The sequence below is a fragment of the Phalaenopsis equestris genome, unplaced genomic scaffold, assembly GCF_001263595.1.
Source record: "Phalaenopsis equestris unplaced genomic scaffold, ASM126359v1 Scaffold197876, whole genome shotgun sequence".
NCBI lineage: Eukaryota > Viridiplantae > Streptophyta > Magnoliopsida > Asparagales > Orchidaceae > Phalaenopsis > Phalaenopsis equestris.
This window is the reverse complement of record NW_018217825.1, coordinates 63,799-71,741: the sequence shown is the minus strand read 5'-3', so window position 1 is coordinate 71,741 and position 7,943 is coordinate 63,799.

Here is a 7,943-nt window from a genome sequence, read left to right as displayed (position 1 = left end):
TTTAAATATCTCAATTTCAAATTTCTTAAATACACAGACTCTATAAAATACGTAAATATTTTGAACAAAAACACAAAGCAAAATAAAAAACGATAAATTTGTGTTGCCTCCCATAAGCTGCTTGATTTAATGTCATCAGCCCGACATTCCCAGTCTTTGTTTTGAGTCTGATGGTATGTCAATCCATAAGGGATAACACTATTAAAAAGGTTGTTTGGGTCCGCCAAAATATGGTTTCAATCTGTGTCCAATTACTTTAAATATCCTTACAATCTTTGGATCTTCAATATTAACAGCTCCATAGGGATAGATTTTTACAACTTTGAATGACCCTTTCCACCTAGATTTCAGTTTTCCAGAAAATAATTTCAGTCTTGTATTGTATAATAAAGCTTCCTGTCCAGGTTCAATTTTTTTTTATTATCTTCTGATCATGTCAATTCTTTCATTCTTTCCTTATAAATCCTAGCATTATCATAAGATTCATTCATAATTTCTTTAAGCTCATTCAATTGCAATAATCTTTTCTCACCAGCTTCTTTCAAATTGAAATTAAATTTCTTTATAGCCCAATAAACTTTATGCTCCAATTCTACTGGCAAGTGATAAGTCTTCTCAAAAAATAATCTATAAGGGAACATTCATATAGGTGTCTTATAAGCTATCATGTATGCTAATAATGTCGTATCTAATCTAGTAGACCAATCTATTTTATTAGGATTTACACCTTTTTCTAAAATTATCTTACTTTCATGATTAGATACTTTTGTCAAACCACTAGTCTGGGGATGATAAGCGATTGCAATTTTATGCATTATATTATATTTTTCTACCAATCTTGTAATTGTTGCATTTCAAAAATGAGATCCTCCATCGGTAATGATTATTCTTGGCAATCCATATCTTGTAAAAAATATTTTTAATTAAAAATTTTGAAACACTCTAAGCATCACATCGAGGAAAACATATTGTTTTTATATTATTATATATATATATATATATATATATATATATATATATTCCTGAATGAAGGTATAAATGGTCCCATAAAATCCAATCCCCATGCGTCAAAAATTTCAATTTCCAAATTTAAATTTAGAGGCATTTCATTCCATTTTGAAATATTACCTACTCTTTTACACTGATCATATATATATATATATATATACATCTCTAAATAGACTAGACAAATAAAATTCAGATTGTAAAATTTTATAAACAATTCTATCATTTCCAAAATGACCTCCAAAGTCAGAATCATGATATTTTTGGATACTTTTCTGAATTTCTTTATAAGGCACACATCATTTCATTACTAAATCTTTACATTGTTTATATAAATATGGGTCATCCCAAAAATATGATTTTGCATCATGAATAAATTTCCTTTCTTGTTGTTTTGTTAGTCTATATGGTAAAATACTACTAACAATATAATTTACAATATCAACATACCAAGGTATTTCCCATCCTTTTACACATAAAGTTGTTCATCAGGAAAAGTTTCATTAATTTCTTTTTCCATGTCAAGTATTTCTTCCTATTCTAGCCTAGATAGATGATCAGTGATTTGATTATCAGTCCCTTTCCCATCGACTACTTCAAAATCAAACTCTTGCATCATAAGTGCCCATCTAATTAATCTTAGTTTTGTATCCTTCTTTTGCATCAAATATTTAATATTCGAATGTTCAGTATGCACTATACATTTAGCTCCATCAAAATATGACCTAAACTTATCAAAAGCATATACAAAGGCTAATAACTCGCTTTCAATGGTGGTATAGTTAATTTGAGCATCATTAAGAGACTTACTAGCATGGTATATCACTTTAAAAATCTTATCATATCATTGTCTTAAAACAAATCCAATTGCATAATCACTAGAATCACCCATTAATTCAAAAAGTTTCTCCCAATCAGGTGAAATAATTATAGGAGTAGTGATCAGTTTTTTCCTTTAAAGTTTCAAAGGTTTTAAGACAATCTTGGTTAAAATCAAATTTTGTATCTTTTTCAAGAAGTTGGCATAAATGCTTAGTAATTTTTGAAAATTCTTTAATATATCGCTTGTAAAATCCAACATGTCCTAAAAAGCTCCTAACTCCTCTTACATTATTAGGTGGAGGTAAGTTTGATATAACCTGAATTTTTGCAGGATCTACTTCCATGCCACTTTCAGAAATTTTTAGTCCAAGAACAATTCCTCCTGCAACCATAAATTGACATTTTTTCCAGTTCAATACGAGATTAGTCTTTCCATATTGTTCAAGAACTTTCTCTAAATGATTTAGACATATTTCAAAAGAAGTTCCAAATACAGAAAAATTGTCCATAAAGACTTCAATCCCTTTTTCAATTAAATAACTGAAAATTGACATCATGCATCTTTGAAATGTTGCATGTGCATTACATAATCCAAATGGCAATCGCCAAAAAGCAAAAGTTCTATAAGCACTAGTAAATGGTGTTTTCTCCTTTTTTCTCTTAATCCTTTGGAGCTATAAGTATTTGATGATAATTGGTATATCCATCTAGATAATAAAAATATATGTGCCCACCCTTTGTGCCCAGCCAGCCTATCCAACATCTGGTCCAAAAAGGGAAAAGGAAAATGATCATTCCTGATGGCAGAATTTAATTTTCTACAATCTATGCTGATTCGTCATCTAGTGACTTGTCTTGTTGGTATTAATTCATTATTCTCATTTGTCACTACAATCACTCCTCCTTTCTTTGGAACACAGTAAATTAGACTTACCCAAGCGCTGTCTACAATAAGATATATTATTCTAGCATCTAACCATTTTAAAATTTCTTTCTTAACAACTTGCTTTATCATAGGATTTAATCTCCTTTGAGAATCAAATGCTTTTTAATGAGTTGTTGCTGCCCTCAAACAGACCCTTAAAATTCTATGCATACAAATTGAAGGTTTGATACCTTTAATATCTATTAGTGTCCATCCAAATATGTCCATCCAAAGATCCAAAGGCTTTCTTATATCATTTCAAAGTTTCCAACAACTGTTGTTCTTGCTTATCAGTAAATTCTAAGGATACTATAACAGTTAATGTAGATAAATCTCCTAACAATGCATCTTCAAATGTGTAGAAAGTGTTTTGAGTTCTAGTTCTGGAGGTTTCTTCATAGATGAAATCAAATTCTTATTACTTTTTGTAGGGTCTAACATTTCAAATTTTTCCTGAACATAATCCAATTCTTTTATTCATCTTAAATTTTATCCTCATCTTGATATTCCACATAATCCTTTTTAAATTCCCTTTCAAATGTCTTTTTGAAATATTCATGGCTTAGATATTCATTAATATCCATTCTGAGGCATTCAATCTCTTGCTCTTTTGCAGAACATCTCCATGATTTTGCAATATTAAATGTAAAATCTTGATCACTAACTCTCATAGATAGTTCTCCTTTATGCACATCTAACAAAGCTCTTCCAGTGACAACGAATAGTTTTCCTAAAATGATAGGAACTTCTTTATCTTCCTCCATATAAAATACAATAAAGTCTATAGGAAAGATAAATTTTATCAACTTTTACAAAAACAACTTCTATAACTCTTTTAGGATAGGTAATCAAAAGATCAGCTAATAGAAGAGTTACAGTTGTAGGTGAAATATCTCCTAAACCCAATCTTCTAAAAATTGATAGCAGCATAAGATTAATACTGGCTCCTAAATCACATAAAGTTTTTCCAAAAAATCTTTCAACAATAGCACAAGGAATTGTAAAACTTTCAGGATCTTTAAGTTTTTCAGGAAGCTTTTTCAGAATTATAGCGCTACACTCTTCACTGAGTGCAACAGTCTCATTATCTACAAATCTTATTATGTATATCTTTCATGAACTTCACATAGCTTGACATTTTTTTCAAAGCTTCAACAAATGGAATGTTTATCGTTAATTTTCTCAACATTTTTAAAAATTTTAAAAATTGGTTATATCCATTTTTCTGCTTCAATCTTTGAGGAAATGGAGGTGGTCGTCTTTCTATAGTGATTTTCTTTGGTTTAATAGGACATTCTGACTTAAAATGAAAATCTCATCAGATTTTTCATTTTCCACCTCATCTTTTTCAACTTTAACTTCAACTTCTTTTTAAAATTTATTTTCTAATTCTTTTCTACTTCTCAGTTGAATAACCTTAATTTAGTCTTTTTTCCGATCTTTTGAATTTACTTCAACATTACTAGGTAATGTTCCTAGAGGTCTATTGCTAAGTGCAGTAGCAATACATTCTAATTGATTTTCCATATTTCTAATTGTAGCTCCTTGACTTTGTAATCAACTCCCCATTTGCAATATTGATTCTTCTATTAACAACTTTTTCTCTTTACTCTACAAATTGTTTAAACCTGGAGGGTAATAAAGTTTATAAGTTTAGTTTCCTTAATTGTTGGAGTTCTCAATGGGTTTGCAATGTTGTTTCCCCATTACGGATTTATAGTTATAATTATTGTTACTCCAACTAAAATTTGGATGATTCTTCCAACCAAGATTATAATAATTAGCATAAGGCTTATTAGAACGATTATTTATTGCATTTAAGGTCTCATAAGAAGATTGAGATTCAATCATTTGTCCCAATGAGTTTTCCTCAAGCACAGGTGATGTCTAAGAATAATTCATTTCATATTGATCTATCTTCTTTGATATAACAACTATTTGTGCAACTAATGCATCAAAATCATGAATATTGGCTACTCTTTTTGGATTTACCCCTTCAGAAGGCCATTGATAATTATTAGTATTCATCTCTTCAATTAAAGAATATGCTTCATCGAATGGTTTTGACATTAATGATCCGCTAGCAACAGCATCAATTATCGATCTAAGAGATCCAACCAATCCATTATAAAATGTTTGAATTATTAACCAATTTGACAACGCATGGTGTGGACACTTTCTAAGAAGATCTTTAAATCTTTCTCAGGCTTCATAAATTGATTCCCCTTCAAACTGACAAAAAGATGTAATATCATTTCTAAGCTTAGCTGTTCTTAATGGTGGGAAATATTTAGATAAAAAGTTTTATGATAATTTTTGTGATAGTTCTCCCTAAGTTCTGATAAATCCAAGTGCTAACGAGTTTAACCAAGCTTTAGCTTTGTTCCTTAATAAAAAAGAAAAAATCTAAGCCTGACGACCTAAGTCTGACGGCATCATTCAATATTTAAAAGTAACACACAATTCTAGAAAACTAGCAAGGTGTAAATTAGGATCTTCAGTTGATGTTCTCCCAAATTGATTATTTTGTACCATTTGGATAATAGCTGGTTTAAGCTCAAATGAATTAGCAGCTACAACAGGGTTTTATATAGTCAAATGAATTTGATCTGCTGTAGAATTAACATAATCTCTTAAAGGTCTTTGATGATGTTCATTTTCATTTTCAGCATTACTTAAATTGCAAGCCATTTTGCTAGTATGATCTATCTCTTTTTGTTGTTTTCAAATTTTTATAATAGTTATTTCTAACTTAGAATTGTAAGGTATTAAGTTTTCAGATCTTACACTACACATAAATAAACACAACAAGTAATTTAAAATAGCAAACACACTTTTATAAAAAAAATATTCAAACTAAACTACAAACACTTTTTTTTAGTTTTAAAATAAAAGTACTATAAATTATAAAATAACTTACTAATACTTTTCGTTACTTCCCCGACAACGGTGCCAAAAACTTGATGCGAGTGGATTTAGTGTGTCAATTTTGCAAATATTTTTCAATATTACAAAATACACACGATAGATACAGTAGCAAATATGCAAATTAATCCCAACAAAAATAACTTCAGTTAAAATAGTTTTATCTTTTAAAAATAAGCTGTCAAATCCCCTTTAAAAATAACACAAGTATGTGTATTGCTTAAGTGATAAGGGCTCTAATGGAGTCCTAAAGATTGATCCCATAGGGAAGTTGGAAATGGCTATAATTAAATTCTTATGATTATAATGTAAAGTACAATTTTTAAAACTACAAAAAAGTAAAGAGCAAAATTTGAATATTAAGTAACAAGTGAATGCTAATAAAAATGCAGTTGAAAGACAAAGTTAACTAAACTAAATGCTAAACTTTCAAAAGTAAACTTACGAAAACTAACCAATTTTGTATGATGGAAAGTTTAAATTTAAGAAAAACATCCTTCTCCTTTACAATGAGTATATGGATTGTGAAGAAATTAAAATGATTTGAATATATATATATATATACTGTTTTGTGCCAAATAGGAGCAAATATATTATTTACCCCCTCTTTTGAGTGCATAAAAAACATTGATTAATCCAGAGTTTATTCCCTAATTTTGTGGTTAGGCTGGGAGGATACCGACTGCCACTTTAGAGCTCTCACTACTCTCTCATCTGAGGGCTAACAATCTCGCATCAGTTTCCAATCAACTGGACCAAATTGGGGATTTTAATCTATCACCTTAAAATCTCCAATTTTTTCATCCAACAAAGTATATTTTCCTATTTATTTGCACCCAAATCCATGGATGAAATACTCTCCCATAAAATCAAATGTGATTCTACCCACATTGTAGAAATCATATCCCTTTTGGAACATATGTTTCTCAACATATTTTAACATTTCATTTGGCCAGATCGAAAAGTACATGAAGATCAGAGTTCAAATCATATCAAATTATTGACATTAAAAAGCATATAAAATAAAATCAATTCTTCACAAAATCATTTCTCAAAGTAGAGAGAAGAGGATAAAGATGACTACTCAGAATTCATGAGAAGGATACCATAAAACATGAATTTCATATATAAAAATAAGTTTACAAAATAAAAGAAATAAAAAACACAACTTATCTCACAATCCTTCACAAGTAAATCCCTAGAAGTTCTCTCTAAGCATCCAAGCATCTCTCTTTGCAAGCACTCTCAATTCTCTCTTAGAAGTGTAATGATAAAGAAATATCTCACCTTCCCTCTCCTCTTAAAATCCGAGAAGAAAATCTCTAAGCCCTTGACTTTCTCTCTCTATCTCTTCTTGCCACCCCCCTTACATGCCACTCCAACTCTCTTCAAGCCCTAGACTTCCCTCTCTTTTATCAAAGGCTGTCTTTCTCCAAAAAGAATTCAAAATTCCCTCCAAATTTCTATCCAAAGTCAACTCTTTTGAATTTAAAAGGCATTTCCATTGATCCAAGAGACATATCCCTTCATGAAAGAACCTTCCAAAGTGTCTAGATGCATTAAATCACTCCAAGGTGTGTTTAGAACAAGTGTCCCATTGAAAATTTGAGCAGGAGCAAAAATTTGTCTCAAACCGCCTTAATCTGCAAAAAGTCGTCTCTGGCGCATCTTGCACCAAATCTGGCGTATCTTACGCTAGCTCTCCGTCAAATCACAAATCATGTGCAAATCTAGCACATCTTGCGCTAATTTGCTCAAGACCGCATTGTTCTGGGTTTTGGTGCATCTTGTGCCAGTTCTCTATATATTGGCGCATATTGCGCCAATCTGGCGCATATTGCGCCAATCTGGCGCATCTTGCTCTAGTTTCCTAAAATTTGCTGGTTTAGCTCCAAAGTTTTTCTTTTTTGCTACTTTTACTCCAAATCCTAAAATTAATATACCTACAACCAAAACATGAAAATACCATTCCTTAAAGTGCAACATCATCAAAAATAAGCATAAATGTATGCTTAAAACAATATATTATTTTGGTTTATCACCCATCAATAAATATTTCCTTATTTAATTGCACTCAACCTCATGGACTACATTTCCATCCATAAAATCAAATGTGACCCTTACTTTGTTGTGAAAAAAATATATCCATAAAATCAAATGTGACTCTTACTTTGTTGTGAAAAAAATAGCACTCTCGACTTGTATGCTTCACAACAAATTTTAATAATTCAATTTGCCAGATCGAAAAATAAATGAAGTTCAAAGT